Raw genomic sequence first — 17894 nt, 5'->3', positions numbered from 1 at the left:
CTCCCCCCCTCCCCCCCCCCCCCTCTCTCTCTCTCTCCCCCCTCTCTCTCTCTCTCTCTGTAGACTCAGGGAGTCCAGTCCATAAAAATAATTCTAAAACAATTTTTTTACACATGCGTAAGCATGCTTAGACACATATATTTAAACAACTCAAAAGACAAGAACAGACTTGGCGTTCGCGTAAAGAAGTAACATGTCAACAATCGCCGATCGCGGATGAATTCTTTTCTTTAGGTTCTGTATCGGGCGGTTTGACCAAACGTGCTCTTAATTTATCAATTATTATATATATTTAGAAAAAGGTCATAAATAGATTTATACTAGATTAAATAGATCATTTAGTAGGCTATTTATTATTTTAAAGTGTAGCTAGTTGTTACACTGAAAAAACACGGTAACACTTTATTTTAAGGTTTCTTTGTTACACTTTACACAGCTATACTTACTATTATAATAACAAGTATGCATAATTACATGCCAGTAACCATTAGCCAAACCCTAATCCGAACCCTGACCATAGCCTAAATATGGTTAATTAATACTGCTCAGTAGGCATACCTAAATGTATAATTACACTATAACAAGGACACATTTATAATAAAGTGTAAACGAAACCGCTAAATTTATATTACAGTTATAGTTACAATAAATTGCTAAGAAACAGCAAGTAACATATTTAATTAAACGTGACACTTTTAAGTAGAAAGACTAAAATAGTATATATATATATATATATATATATATATATATATATATATATATATATATATATATATATATATATATATATACTTTTTTTTAATTTTTGGTAAATTGGTAAAAAACTGTTTCAGACGCATATATGCCCATTGAAAATGAACGCACTTTAGTACAATGAAAATACATCAAAGGACTAGAGACTAGAGAAAAGTCAAACTTCAGAACAATGTCATCAATAACCTTTGATGGAATGTAAATGTACATCCAAGCTTAGCTGCAGGAATCTGAGAGGGCAATGGACAAGAACATTGGTGCAGGCTTAGTAACAATTACTCTTGTATGGTTGTCTATATACAATAAACATTATAGTGCTGTCAAAATGAAAAAAAACTAAAAATGAGAAATAACTCATAATCCTGATGCCTTCTTGATTGATAGCTTCCTGTATTCGGTACATACGTCTGCTATGTTCAGTGGGGGGGGGGTAACGAGTTACAAAGTTGGTATAGCCTAATTATCACAACATTGTCAATCGCTTCGTCAATCGCAAACGATAATTTATTCAAACTTCTCGCTACCGAACAGTAGCTTAATTTTCGGAGGAAGAAGAGAAAGCACCCATTAGGTAAATGAGTCAGTGAGAAATAATTTAAATAATAACTTTTAAGTAGGGTCCGGTACCATTTCGATACTTTTAAAATGTTATCGGTGCCTGAACTGATACTTGATCTTTTGCTGTAGTGTGTCAGTAGGAAATATCAGTTTGCCATTCATTTTAACAATAATCTAGTGCGATTTTGAATGACAACGGCTAAATGAATGTTTGGAAATGTAAACTGATATTTTATACTGACACACTACAGCAAAATATATAACTATATATAACTGGCCGAACACCATTCTTTTAAGTGAAAATAATAACACTGTGCCTAAGACTTATGCACAGTAGCTAGTGTATGTATAAAGTACGTATGATTAAATTACGTATATTTAAATAAGTGTAATTAAAGTATGTGTTCGTTCATATGTGTTAAGGGCTAGATTTTCGCTGGAGGAAACGGCTGTGATGAGCGGTGACAAGCGAAAACTTTACAGTAGATGAGAAACCTAACCGACTGCTCCCTCGTGACCTTTTGTAAACCGTATGTATGACAAAGAATTGCAAAGATACGGATATTCTAACAATCTATCGATAAACACATTCCTCGTTGTGTCCTCTGTTTGTGTTTGTTTCCGCTCGCGCTTCTCCGACGCGGTCTGCGGATTGAAGAGCGCGCTGAAAGACGGAGAGGAGACCGGTCTGACGCCGGTTTCATATGAAATTTATAGGGACTGACTCTCAGTCGATCGCAAATTTGTGTACAGTTTATGGAGCTAAATGCTACAGCCTCGCTAAAAAAGCCTAGCGACGCCCATGGTTCTTGTGTACATTTCGGAGAACCAGGACAAATTTCAATCGATCGCTCAGGCACTTAAAAGGCACCTAAATCTTCGTCCTTATTCAGTTCGGTGCATACCGGTTCCATATACCCAACCCTACTTTTAAGAAATATATTTTTTGATAAACGAACCCAAACTGTCTATGTCCTTGCTGGACTGTGATGTGAATTGTGTCATGTGCAGGTGCGATGGATCGCGTACAAACCAATAGTGTGTCGGAATGTTATATGTTTACACTTCTCTTCCAACCACAATCAAATTCACTTCATCCGGATGGCGCGATTTATCTGGATAGGTTTTTTTTTTTTGATTGATGACGCCGGAATGAAAACAAGCCGAAATGAAATAGCAGTAACGAAGCTATTTTTAAAATGTAAGGAGTAGAAAGTACAGATACTTGCGTGAAAATGTAAGGAGTAGAAGTAAAAAGTCGGCTGAAAAATAATTACTCAAGTAAAGTATAGATACCCCAAATTTCCACTTAAGCAATGTAACGAAGTATTTGTACTTCGTTAGTACTTGACACCTCTGCTTGCGTTGCACAAGACGGACCTCAACCCTTTTCAGGCTACCCTCTAAAATGACAGAAATAACTTTGAAAAGTCGACCCTCTAAATGTAATTATATAATACGCACTCTGGACTGTAGGAGATAGCCTACTTACTTCGTTGATAAGAGTAAAAGAGTGTCACTGTCAGTACATTATCCTTTGTTCTTCTCACGCTGATCAGTGAGTTAAAGGATTTCACTATTCAGCTCATGCTTGACCCATATCCGGAGACAGCTGCGCTGCAGTTCAGCTACTTCAGAAGAGCCTCAGGACCCTGGACAGCGGCCGACGAAACGCTTAATCGATCATCTTACGTCACAGATACAGATTTCAAATACACCATGTTTTATAATGACGTATTTAAATGAACATGTAAAAACTTATATAAACCACATCTGAAATATGCAAGCAGATGTAAGAACTAAAAATGTGTCTAAAACGTCTTCCAACTTAATTTTCTTAAGCAGTTCAGAAAAAAAAAAATCATGAACAGACTTCAACTTTGGCACCTTTTTAAAAATAGGAATTAACAATTGTAGTGAATTGGCCATGTGTTATTTGTTTATTTAGAAAAAAAGTGACTGGAAGCCCTTGGATATATTGACATCAGTATAGAGGATAGAGAATGAATAACTGAATAACAGAAAGAGCACTGGTTAATTAAGATATTATTAATAGATGTCAGAAGGTGGGAGAAAATGTTGCACTCTCCACTCATACTGAGCAGCTATGTCACACCAAAATAGACAGAGACAGCTTTATCTATGCTCTGAGGTGTCAGTTTGTTTTTGCTATGTGCCATGAATTTTTTCTTACATATAAAGGCATGTGTACTAAAGCAACTGCGGGAGATTGACTCATCACTAGCTGGCTGTGTAGGAGGGAAAGACAGAAGGGGACACATTTTCTCATGAAAAATAGAGATGGAGACATTGAAGATGAGGAAGAAAGGATAGAGAATGGTGACAAATCTGAGTGCAAGAGATTGAATGTATGTCTTTTCAAATGTTGAGATGTTGTTTGTCTTTCTATGTCATTTCTGTGACTTATTGGGTATCTTTTTTTAACGATCTTTCCTTCTCAACACTTGTTCTGCTCTTATACTCCTTTGCCTAATTTGGTGTTCTTTGTTAAAAATCACCAGCCTTTTATTGAATCCAATATCTTGCAATTATATAGGATAATGAGGAGTTTATAAGTAGCTTTTTTTTTTGTAGCATAAAGATTTTGACAAGGAACACTATAAGTATAACTAAGTATAAATATAAGGTGGGGACTGTGCAGAAAAATCTCCACAAAAACTGAAAAATGTAATGTATATTTATTGCCTATTATTATGTAACTATTTTATACTTCACCTAACCTATGCTGCCCTGCATCAATTACTGTATGTAAGCAGTGCCTTCTGACATGCCCAGTTCTCAATGCTCGCCTGAAAGGAATAGATCATGAAAGGAATAGATCATCAGTAAAAAATAAAAAAGTTTGTTTCTCCATTGACTGAATGGGTGCCATCGGAATGAGCAAAGCTTTGAAGCAAGGGTTTTATTACACCCACAGCTTCGGACTCATAATCCAAAGGTTGTGAGTTTGAGTCTTGCGCGGGCAGCAATTGTAGGTGGGGGGAGTTAATGTACAGTGCTCTCTCCACCCTCAATACCTTGTGCAAGGCACTCAGCCCCAACTGCCCCCCGGGCGCTGCAGCATAAAATGGCTGCCCACTTCTCCGGGTGCGTGTTCACTGTTGTGTGTGTGTTCACTGCTGTGTGTGTGCACTTTGGATGGGTTAAATGCAGAGCACGAATTCTGAGTATGGGTCACAATACTTGGCTGTATGTCATGTCACTTTTGCTTTTACTTGAGTATTATTGTGATGTTTTTATCCGCTGTTTGAACTCTCATTTTGATGGCACCCAAATTCATTTCTGCGATGCGGATATCGCTCTATGATGCCTCATTGAAAGGTGAGAAATATTATTGCACTCTGTGTGGTTACCACGGTAACAGGCATTTTGGATGTGAAGAATCAGAGATAGCTGAGGAGTGTGGGAAAAAGAAAAGTGGAGACTCAATTGGTGTTTGTACTGTATGTGTGTGAAAGTGTATAAAAGCGATAGTCAAAAGAGAGTGCTGCTGGGTTCACAGAAACCATGTTAAAGGATTTTGCCTTTATGACCCCAAAAAGAACGAGAGGCCCTCTGTGGTAACACATTATGTTACATTACTGAACTTCATGGCTGTTCTTTTTCGTGTGTGATGCTGTCCAGCTGCAGCTGTTTGAGTGGGAGCCTCTTCTAGTGTAATAGCTGGTGGTTAGAGTTCATTCAAGCCCTGTTTCTTGGCTCTCAAACAGCCTTTGATTCCTTCAGTATGGCCCCTCAGGCTTTGAAGTTCACTAAGGATCCAAATGGATTTGAAGTGGAGTCTTCGTCTGCAGGGCAATCTTAGAGAGTGGCAGTGGCCAAATGACCTCTGTCTTATTGGTACCTTGTAAGCTTCTCTTTCCCTGTTCTTATGTCACCGACTTTTGCTTTTAAATAAAGATTTATGTTCATAAATGCTAAGAAATTTAAGCCTTGCAGATTTAAACATATTGCTCAGTGGCTGATTTCAAGTATTCAATCAAGTATCACACATCTCTATGTGTAGACAGAGAAAGCTTTGGTAGAAAACCATATGTTGCAGTGGACAGAAACTGCTTATGTTTAAGCATGCAAAAATAATCAACTCCTTAGTTCTCGGAGACTATTGGTGTTGTCATGGAAACAGATTCCACCTTAAAGCTGGGTTGTGGAGAGTGAAGGAAAAAAAACACAGAAAATGGTGGAAACCTGATTTTGCTAAGAGAGGTTTATATAGGATTGATGAGCAATGTTAAAGTAAAAGAATGAAGAAGAGAAAGCAAAGAGGTATTTCTTAAAGCATATTGGCCATTATATAGAGATGTAGCATACTAATTAGTAAGAGAAATGAAACTGGTTGCTTTAGGCATTTTAGACCCTATTTGTGGTCCTGTACTAGGTTGGCAGGTTTGGCCCTATACAAGGATAAAATAATAAAGTTCAAAGTAACCTTCAAAGTAATTCAAAGTTCAAAGGAATGAATGCCTTCAAGTCATAATGATAATGAGATAATGTAGAACCAATAATGAAACCAAAAATGTGTAAATGTTAATGCAAAATAAACAAATATTAATACCTTTTATATCCCAGTCCTTTACACAAACTAGCCATTTGCCCCCTTTCATCTCTGTGTAAAATAAGGAAATTTTGTTAATATTCTAAGTAGTGAATAAGGAATTTTTTTAAACATATCAGCAAAAATTGAAACTTTTATATATTTAAGAGATTTTTTTTTCTTTGTTAACCACATTGTCACTTTGTTTGTATTTTTATTTATGAGTGTGGGATTCTACAGAATATACTGACTTGAAATTATTACAAGACCAGCACAGAATTGAGAAAGAGAAGAAAGATTGCAAGTTTATTAAAATAAATTACAAGTCATTTTTCCTTAACTCACTCAAAAAGATGTTTTAAAAATATCTGAATTGATTGTTACTGAAATTATCTGTTATTTTAGAAGAAGGTCAAATTGCATGCACATATTAAACCTGATATGACCACAGTGAATTGTGCATTGAATTATTACTGATGTTATATTTAGTGTGTGAGCAATACAAACTATCCCTGTTTCTATGTAAGACAAAAACACTTTATTTTAATGTATCTCATTAAAAGCATGTACGATGTTTAATATTTAAACATTATTATAGGTGTAAGTGACTGAAGGAGACATCAAGCCCTTCTTCACACATCCTCAGGAGCTTATTAGTGATTCCACTTCTGACCTAGCCATTTAGTGCCTTGAGCCAGCTGCTGAATTCTAGCATTCTCCAGGACAGCTATTTTTCAAACTAAACCCGTATTTCACTTAAGGTATTGTTGACTGTAAAAATAGAGGAGAATTGAAAAAGATAGTTTGTTATAGTTATTAATATGCAAGAAGATCTGAATGGCATTGTGCAATTGTCCTTTCATTCACCCTCATCTGCAACCTTGTTGTCAAAACAGAAAGTTAATTCAGCCAGACACCCTAAATTACTAATCACTAAATCACTAATTTATTCTGCTTTTTTCCTTCCTGCTTTTGTTCAGTTTTGTACTTTATTTTCACTCTCTGCATCACAATTCTCCAGACTATGACACACAGATATGAGGATGGCAGCTCACTTGTTCCAAATGGCCTTTGTTGCGACAAGCTGAGGTCAGGTGGGTCAGAGTAGCATTGTTCAATCTGCCAAATTCAAAATATCCCCTGGCATCCCTCCAGAATAATCACCCATGATCACTTTTTTTCCCAAGACCATTGAAATAAAGTTGATTGTATTTGTAAAGCTTAGTTTCTATGGGGAGGCTGAATTATAATCGAAATGAGGTAGAAAAACAGGAAGGAGAGCTACAGATGGAAATATATGTCTGTCTTCCTCTCAGAAAGCAATTACTTCTATGTACAGTATGCATGTATGTGACAAGGTCACAGAGGCCTCACTAATGCAATTGGGTGCATGTGGCTGGGCTGGGCTGGTTGGATTACAAGAGAATGAGAAACTGCATCAGTTTGGGGTCAGTAAAACAGGGTCAATACAAGTTTTTTTCATGCAATATATTTATTTTTATGTAACCCTTTTACAGTAATAAAAGCACATTGTAATCAACTCACACAAGGACCCATTGTCAAAAACTTACACAATTTTATTCTTTTACATAATCAATATAGCTCAGTTTTACATTTTTTTTGAAACTATATGATCTCTTCGGGAAAAAGTTGTTTAGATTTTTCTTATAGAACATTTAATATTTTATGTAGAGTGTTAGCTGAGTGATTTTTCTCCAGGATGCAGGTGCAATAATTGTGCTGTGTGTAGAAATCTCAGGCGAAATCCCATCCTTTATCACAGAATGATCACTGTAATTGTGTCTTAATTGTATACTGTCAGACTGAGAAATGTGTACAGAGCTATTTTGAATAACAGGGATCTTTTTCTCCAACATGCTCGGCTCCTCTGGCCACAGCACTGTTATTGCACATTAAACATAAAAGTAAAATTTGAAAACAAATACATGATAAATTTACATTTGGAGTTTTGCAGTCTAGTAGTGGTACAGGCCATGAAAATAATTAACAATCTGGTTTCACTGAAATGGAAATTGGCAGAACATTTGCCCTGATCATTTTGACAGATGATCATTCTGCATGTAGTTTGTCCTTTTTAAATTGCCATTAACATGCACTGGAGAAGACAGGAAACTATTTCACAGCTAATAAGTATACACTTGAGGTTTATTAGTGAAAACTTTTATATTTTATAATTTGAATTTTCCAGTAAACCAATGCAGTTGTGTCCAATTACTAGTTCATACGTGCTTACAGGAGATTGTTTATTGTCTTGTACAGTGTTAGGGTCATGTACAGTAATAAAAACTATGTATTTATTAAGACTTTCATCGGGAGGGACAAAGGTTTGTTTTGGAAGCTTATAAGCTGTTTTTATTTATAATGCACATTTTTGTTGCTTTACTTGGTTTGTTGTGTTTTAATCTGGTCCGGTTGTGATTTTATTACCCAGTTCTTTGAACACATTACAGAATCAATTTCCTCTCCAGTATTTTGGAGAATTTATTCATAGGACCCCCCCTACAAACGAAAAGGGTCAAATCTGAGGGGAAAATGGTAGCAGATTAAATGTGTAGTAGTATGGATGTCCACAGATGTTGCAGATGTTTCACTGACTGAAAATACAGAGAAGCAAATTCATCCAATCATGGGAACATCAGGAAGTAATTTCCCAGTGCACGAAAGATCAACTTTATGAGATTTGCCTTAAGCACAAGAGGAAATGATAATCAGTTTCTCTGTTAAAATCTAAATCGTTATATGGGGATTACAAATGCTAAAGCAAGCATCTAATAGCATCAAGATGAATCATAAAATGTTGAGGATCAGAAGATGCTGCATAGTGAACACACTATTTTTTTTTTTCATGTTGTTGCCATGGAGATGTTCCTTGAACACATCCTTAGCCTGTATATGGATTAGTTGCCCTATCGATGCCCTTGTCACAATGTGAATAGGACAGTTTGTCTTTTTGGTGTATAATTCAGTATTAAAGAATTATGTCGCATAATCAAAGTTTATTGTCTAGTGCAGTCTTAGGGTCATGTACAAGTAATAAAAAAAATGTACACTATCAGACCATAATGAGGACAGTAATTAAATTGTCTTGTCTTGATCAAATACATAAGTAGTGCATGTTTAGACATAAAAAGTATGGAAGAGTGCAATAGGATGCAGAAGTGGATTGAAAAAAAATATGAAAGGTCTATTTAAAGACTTTTAGATTTTTATTTTAAGAACATCGGGTCATGTCCGAGATGCTGCAAAAGATGAAAGATGCAGTCAAACACATTCATCCAGTGCATGTTTACATAGAAAATCACTGGAAAAGTATAACACAGTCAAAAGCAAAACCATGAGGCGTGAGCAGTAAAATAGGAAAAAAAAATAATAAAGCTAGCAAGCCATTTTTTAAAAGCTGAATTACTTTTAAGACCTTATGAGATGCTGCAAAAGACACAAGATTCAAGCACAATGGTAATGGGTGTATAGGTGTCCTGTTCCTGGAGGGCCACTGTCCTGCAGATTTTAGCTCCAATCCTAATTCATCACACCTGAACCAGCAAATAAAGGTCGCCAGACTAGAAAGTGGAACACTAGAAACTTTTAGGCAAGTGTGTTGAAGCTGTTTGGAGCTAAGCTCTGCTAACTCTGGTCAGACTCTTTCATCAAGTGCAAGTTCACATAGAAAAACAGTAGAAAAGTAGCACAGTCAAATGCAAAAATGCAAGCAGTGAAATGGGAAAAACACAAGTGAACTTGCAAAACACTGCAAATCACAGTGGTCTAACAAGTATGTCTAACGCATGTTGACATAAAATAATAGAAAAGCTTCACAGTGGAATGCAAAACATATTCAATGAAAATGGCCCTACTACTAAATATAGAGTTTGCCAGACTTTTCCTTGTCTTCAATTTTGCTTTCAGACATAGAAATCATTAACCTTGCAGAGAGTTTTATGAACATTTGTGATTCTGTGTGACAAAGTCCACCCACTAATTAGCCAGTAATTGACCTTAGTCACAGTATTACCCCCATAACTTGGGCCTCACATCAGGAACAGGGGGATGTTAAGGGCTACAGAGGAGATCTGCGCTGGCAGAGGAGGCGCTGGCATTTGGATAATTGCTGTCAAATCTAATTAAAGTTCCTCGATGGGATGACGTACAATCACACAGAGGATTTTGCAACTATCTCAGCTCTTTGGCCACTTTTCTCTTACACTGTCTATCAAAGAAATAGGTTTGCATTGTGTATTTTGTGAATTTCCTTTATCAGAGAAAAGAGTAGAGGAAGTGCATTGCGTTGGAGTGAATCTGATTGTTATAATGGACAAGAAAAATAGTAGGCCCATTGGAGGGCCATCTCTACTGGCCATCACTATCCATATGAATAAATAAATTAATGGGATTACTATGTGCATTAGAGTTTCCTTGCAGAGGAGCTTAGAGGTTGTTGAGATACATGGGCCCTTGATTGACAACACTGACTGAAAGTGTCTTTCAAAAGAAGAAGAAATTGACATTTGATATTCTACTGAAAAGGTCAGGAAATGAATTTTGATAGACTGAAAGGGTAGCAGCTCTGTGGCTTTGTATTTACTTACTACAATCAGACTACAGGCAACTGGCACTGTGTACATTTAAGAATAATTTTACCTGAAATATAATAAAGTAATTAGTAGGCAGGATTATGAAACTCAGACAATGATTTCTGTGTAATTATTTGAAGCGTTTAAAAAGGTTATAAAGCACAATTGTGTCAATGAGACTAATGGAAATACTGTAGCTCCCTATTATAGAAATGAACTCTTCTTTTTAATAATGATTGTTTTAATCAAATTTTATTTTATTATTTTTATTTTTTTAAATGTGAAAGGTAAAAAGTCCTTTAAAGTCCAATACTAAAACCATATAATCATCTGTATTTTTATTGCACCAGTCTAAACAGTACAGGAATTGCAGCTTCAAAATTTCCATAAAGCCAAAAAGGAGTGGGGGTGAGTAATATTGTTTTTATAGAAACCAATGACCAGGAATGTGGTAATTGAGAAACTGATGAGTGTGAATGTGACAGAGCCTAGAAGACACAAATAAAGCATCTAACGAAAAGATGTGTCATCTGTCTCGTATACTGCATGTTCCTGTGGACACGTACATGACCTCTTGCCTCAGAAAATTGTTGCCATTAACAATGTGTTGCCGTGAGCAACACTGGCAAGTGTAAAGGGCCCATTTATCTTTTCTCCAGAGACAATGCTGCAATGAGATATGTTAAGTCGTGTGTTACAAGAGCGAGGACATGACAAGTGGCACTTTTACAGCGTCAGGAACGGATATAGAGACATGCATATTAGACTTTAAAATTATACTGTTTAAAAATTTGTTTCAATTACATTTCTAGAAATAATGTTGCAACTGAACTATCAATAAATTACATATACAGTTCTGAACTGTAAAGTAAACAGCTGTCACAACATCTCGTAATGTCTGAAACATTGTCATTGTATTTTATAGTTATTTGTACCATAAACTGATCAGAACCATAAACTCAGTTGAAATTTTTATAGAGAATTTCAAACAACTGAATTAGCATTGTACTGTATATGAACAGTGAAATTATCATCTCCACATGTATGATTTAACTGTTTTTATTCAAGACAAAAATATTACAATTATTAAATATAGCTGAATTCACCTAAATACATTAAGTCTATAATTTATACCAACAAAAAATGTTATGGGTTAAATCGAGAAGAAATAGCGCAACAGTCATCAGTTGTGGCCTACTGGTTAGAGAGAACTCAAAGGTAGTGGGTTCGAGTCTCGTACCAGAAGGGATTGTAGGTGGGGGGAGCTCTTGAGCAAGGCACCAAACCCCCAACTGCTCCCTGGGCATGCAGCATTTAATTCTGAGTATGGCCACATGTCACGTCACTTTCATTAACATGAATATTGTCATTTTATACAGAACAGATGTAAAAATTAGCAATATATGGTGGCTGAGAGAGCTCAACGTGCTGCAAAATCTCACAACACATGCATATAACGAAACGCTGCAAATCCTCACAACACATGCAATTAATAAAAGCGCTGCAAATAGCACTCACCACAATGGAAATGTTTCAAGGAGACCTCAAAAAGTGTCGGACCCGGCTTGGATTTGTTTATCATGCAGTGGCTACCAGTCAGTGGATTTGCAGCGCGTTTCGTTATATGCATGTGTTGTGATGATTTGCAGCGCGTTTCGTTATATGCATGTGTTGTGATGATTTGCAACACTTGTGTTGTCAAACTGATGAATATGTTTTCTTCACTTGCTGATGTTTTTTCAATTTGCATGTGTTTTCTTAAGTTGCAGCGTGTTGAGCTAAGAAATGCAGCAACAAAAAGTCTCAAAGTTTGACAGAGACAGGTGTGTTCTGAGATGTTGTTGTGAAACAGCTTGCATTTTTAAAAATGCAGCTCACACTCAAGTTAACCACATAATTAAACCAAAAGAAGTGGAGTATCGCAGGTAACACAACAGAAATGTGAAGAGAATGGGACTGAATAAAGTGATGAAAGACAACTTAGAACAAGAAAGGTAAAGAAAATGAAAGGGTGGAAAGGAAAGCTCGACAGACAAACAGCCTGACAGTGATGTGAAGTTATTGCTCTGTCTCATTGTGAATTGTGTTGGTCATGCCTCATAATTCACTTTGGCCTGTCTAAAGCCCAGCAGAGTTAGAGGCAGCTTAATAGATGCAGGGAAGCAGGGAAAGCACCATTTATCCTTACAGATTACCAATGAGAAGTTGCACTCACAATTCTTCTCCCGTCTCCAGCCCTACTTAGCAAATTTCAAGCTTTCTAACAGAGGTATAATAATAAGAGAGCAAAAAAAACATTTTACTCAAATGTACCTGTTGTTTACTACAAACAAGTCTTCTGTAAAAATAGATAAAAGATTTGACTATTAAAACATTAAACTATTATATTTTATTCTATTTATTATCTAAATTAATTCTAGGTTTTTTTCCGCAACCATACACTGGACAGGCAGTTATGTTATGTTATGTTATGTTATGTTATGTTTAGATTTTTATTTTGTATTTATTTAATTTTTTTGCTTTGCTTTGTTTTGTGTAAAATAATTAATGTGTTCTGAAACTGTAAGGTAAATCACAAAGCAGAAAGAATAAGAAGTTCCTTTTGAAACATGTCATGGTATTTGTGAAATCTGTTCACTATTACTGAGCTGTCACCACTCAGTCCAACTCCGGTGTTTATAAAACACTGTCTAAATATTTTAGCTGTTGTAAGAGGAGGTTTATGGTTACCAAGGAAAAAATCTTGGTGGGTTTACATTGGACATGTTATATTAATTGCTTTACAGAAAGCTCAGACCAGTCTCACTGTTTGTGCTATTTATGTGACACCTTGTTCACACTGACACCCGGAGGTCATTAGGTCATTGGTGGACTGTATAACTGGCCATATAAATATGGTGTGTTGCCCACATGAAATCACCAGAAAGTGACACCTTGTTTAAAACCTTGTTTAAAATGAATGACTTCCTGTTGCTTTGTCAATGCAAATTGTTGTCAGTTGGAATACCCTTTTGTTTATTAAGTAGTGTTCATGACTTAAGCACTAACTTCTTTTTATGTTAATGGATTTTGTTGTATTTTGGGTTACCAGTCCTCTGAGACCTTTGCTGATATTTAATACTTATTTTTACAAGTTTCACAAGTTACTAATGGGTGAAGTGCAATAATTACCACAAGTGGATTTAGTGTAACCTTGCAGAAAGAAATCAACAATCTCACAGCATCAGAATATGTGTAGTTACATTTAAAAAGAATTGTTCCAGTAGCTCCCTAGAGAATTAAACCCTCGTTTTCATTCTAACAATTAATTTTCTCTCTTTTCTAGAAAGTTTTTTTTTCATTCTGTAATTGTGCCTCTTCCCTCTCTCCTCATCTCTTTGTTCCTCTCTCCAAACCACACAATTCTGTAATGTCACTGACCACATATAATCAGGGGAGCAGTGGTCTCTCATATACACAGCACATTAACTCCACTGAAAAGATTACTGGAAGGAGAAGAGGAGACAGGATGATTAGAAAGATTCCACTTGATGGGCAGAAATAAGGGGAGGATGAATGAAAGATTTGGGAGAGTGGCCTGTGGAATCTCATCTAATAAACACACACACACAGTGTAATGAGGCAGTGTCCGATGCGTGCAGGCAGTTTGCATACATTTCACCAGTCTACACACTACATGAGTAGTGAAATAAATTGCTCAATTTATGGTGAGACAAAGACGTGAAGGAAAACACTTACAGCCTTTTATCCCAGGGGCCCTATGTTTAAACAGAGTAATCGTTTATATTCATGCTACAATTAGTACCTCTCATTTTCTGCCTGAACTTCATGGCGAGTTTATAGAATAATGGCTAGCAATGTTACATACCAGGAACCAAGTAAAGAGAATTTGGAATTTGTGAACGCAGGAATAAACAAAGGGAAAATTACATAAATAAATGAAGATGTTTTGCGTCAAAGCTGAGCTGTACACCATACTCCAATATGTTGAATGATGGTTTACAGTAGACAGCATACAATCAGTTTATAAAGTGGTAAAGTGGATATAGGGTAACCTTGTTATGCAAGTTAGAAAGAAAGAGAGTGAGAGAGAGAGAGAGAGCAAAGAAATATTATTATCTTTTTTGATAAATAGTAAATTTTTCATGTCAAACATGATATACATTTTTTTTTTTTTAAATGGTTAAATAGATGGGGACAAAAATGGTCTGAATTTTATAAATGATTTATACATTTTATAAGTTTTCCTTTCTTAATTTTTTTTTGTTAGAATTCCTGGGTTTGATATTTTAGGTGGTTTTGGCTGCAGGTTACATCATTAAACCAGAAAGTGGAAACAAGTTGTTGTTTTTCTGCGTTAGTCATTGATTAATTTAGTCAGATGATTAATTCAAAATCACTTCATTTTGGAGATTGCCTAATATTATTTCTGGTTATAAGCTATTTGGAATCCTTTTCATTGACTAAGAAAGAACAGAAAGTTAGAAAAGGCAATATTGTGTCTAAAATATAAGTTACTTGTTAACTGAACAATGTACAAAAGCAATATCACACCTACAATAATGTTGCTGGCCTGAACATTACAGTGCCTGCACCATTCAGCTCACTGTCTTGTGCTTACAACCAAATCACAATCAGTCCTCGGTCCACAAATGAGTCCAACAAAATAATAGAAACCTGAATTTCCACTGTGACGATCCAGTATGAAACGCCCCGTTGATTTCCTGAGGGGTTCCACCTGGATGCTCTAATCAGTCTGTCCTTTAAAAGAAGCCCGTGCTTGTGCATCGGGGCTCCATGTTTATTTTGGTTTTGTTGTTGTGACTTCTGGAGACATACATCACGTTGGCTTACATTGCATTACGTCCCATGCCATTTCATGCATACATTGTACTTTACACTACTGATCTGACTGATGCCATTTTACACTTGTTTGGTTTAGTTTCGGTTCTTTTGGTTGTTAATAAATTTCGTGTTAAAAGTAACCGCTCTGTGTGTCCCTTTTCCTTTGTTACGGCCTTTTGGAGCCACAGGTCGTAACAAATGGGGGCTGACATTTTTGTCATTTTTTGGGCAAGTAACAAAGATTGATAGCCAAAGAGATGCACAGCATGACCATCACATGTAAATCCATGGTAGTAATCACGAGCTAAAGACTTTCTTCGGATTGATGTCCACCCACCTAAGTGGCAAGATAGAGATTCTTCTAGTCCCCTTTTGACCTCTGTTTCTCACAGAAAACACCCTCACGTTCACAGAATGGCATGTAAGGGCCTATATGCACCAAAATTATGCTAAAAGGACTTATGAGCAGCTTTAACTTCTATGCATAACTCTATATCATGTCTAGAGTTATGTTTGACACATTTTTGTTTGTCCCACACATTTGACTTTTAGTCATTGCTATTTGCTTTATGCTCTTAGCCATGCTTTTTGCCCGTGAATTCTTAGAGCGCCATTCCAGTGTGCTCTGGCTCGCATGCCATCCTCTAAAACCATGAGGAGACACGTCACCTAGTCTCGTCAAACTTTACTCTTTTCTTTTCCGTTGAGAGTTTTGTGTTCTGAAGTAAGTTATGCCACAACGCCGTGTCTCCAATTTCTCCTCGAATGTGTGACCGCCTCAAAACTTCAACCAGTCCACAACTTTGCATCTTCAGCCAAAGCCCAACCATTGGCTTCTAAAGGCATCACTTCAACAACTACTTAACATCCAGCCAACTGACAACCTCTGGAAACCCCGTTTTCTGCAATGATGACAACAAGGGGACCCCTTGAATGAGCAACACAAGTACAGTAACAACAGATCCTAGCTGAACTGGTGCATTTAATATCAAATTTAACCTCATTGAGGAACTCAATGTGAGGGTTAATTGAGTGATTGACGGTTATTCAGGTCTATGCAATTGCACATATTGCTGTCAATTTGGGATTTCACATATTCATTCTCTTAAACTCATTCTTCCCTAACTGAAAACAGATATTTAGGTATTGAGCACTCAAACTGTAAAAAAAAAAAAAAAAAAGCCAATCCCAAGGCTGTTCTTGGCTTTTTTATTCAGGTCTGAAGTGGGTTAATCTGGTTTAATTAATTCTGCCAGATTTTTTTTTTTACAGGAAAAATAGACAAAATCTCAGATCAGGCAGTCCTGACTCACTGGCAATCATGGTTGAAAAGCAGAAACTATCAGAGGTGGAAAGAATTCAAAAATATTCTACTCAAGTAAAAGTACCATTACATTAATGAAATTTTACTTAAGTACAAGTAAAAGTACCAGTCTAAAAATCTACTCAAGTAAAAGTAAAAAGTAGCTCATTTAAAATTTACTCAGAGTAAAAATTACTTAGTTACATTTTAACAGTGGGAGGGAGTCAAAATGGGACAGGCCAAGGGTGTCGAACTCAGTTCCTAGAGGGCCACAGTCCTGCACAGTTTAGATTTAACCCTAAACACACCTGATCCAGCTAATCTAATCATTTAGGTTTATTTGAAAACTACATGATATGTGTGCTGGAGCAGGGTTAGAACTAAACTCTGCAGGGCTACGGCCCTCCAGGAACTGAGTCTGACACCCCTGGGATAGGTCTATTAATCTCAAACTAGTTGTTTTTAATTAAAGGAATCAGTTATTTAGAATAATAAAACATTTGGGCTGTTACCAGGCAAATCAGTATCAACAAACTCATCTTTTAATGCAGAGGAAATGCAGAAGATTCATTGGAAGTGGCATTTAGATGTATTACACTGTTTAGTGCAGGACAAGAATGCATTTAACCTGCAGTTACAAATGCATGAATAATGTTTTGATATACAAGACATAAAATGTTGAATACTCATTTGAAATGATAAGAAATTAATTATTTAAAAAAAAATCAAAAGATACTTTAAATGTGAAATTAAAATGGCCAGTATGTGTCAGCAAGTCACTGTTAATAAGCGAGTCATTGCGACTGAACCGAATCATTTAAACCGAATCATTTAAACGGTTGATTCATTCAGGAACGAAACACTGTCACGTTGCTCAGAGACGCAAAACTGTGCTTTGGTGGCTGTGTTTGGAATTATTTTCTGTTGTAGAAATAGAGCTAAAAAAGGCAATATGGTGTCTAAAACGCAAGTCTCTTAATTAACATGTTTACTGAATAGGGTGACCACCTGCTAATAAGCCCAAGTGGGGACAAGGGGTACGTTTCTGAGGGACAATGTGGGACACCCCATGGGCAGACTCACTGATAGTGGTTTACCCATTTCTAGCACATACCACCTTGCATGGTATATTAATAATGCCCTATTCCCCTAAACATGTCTAATTGCTGATGTATGCTCATGACAGAATTGACAGATGCACTTCCACTTACGATTTACTTTAGCTATTTTATTAATTTTTCATTACAATTTATTCACTTTAAATAAATTATAATATAAAATTATAGGA

The sequence above is a fragment of the Carassius carassius genome, chromosome 17, assembly GCF_963082965.1.
Source record: "Carassius carassius chromosome 17, fCarCar2.1, whole genome shotgun sequence".
NCBI classification, from domain to species: Eukaryota; Metazoa; Chordata; class Actinopteri; order Cypriniformes; family Cyprinidae; genus Carassius; species Carassius carassius.
Note: the sequence above shows the minus strand (reverse complement) of the source record.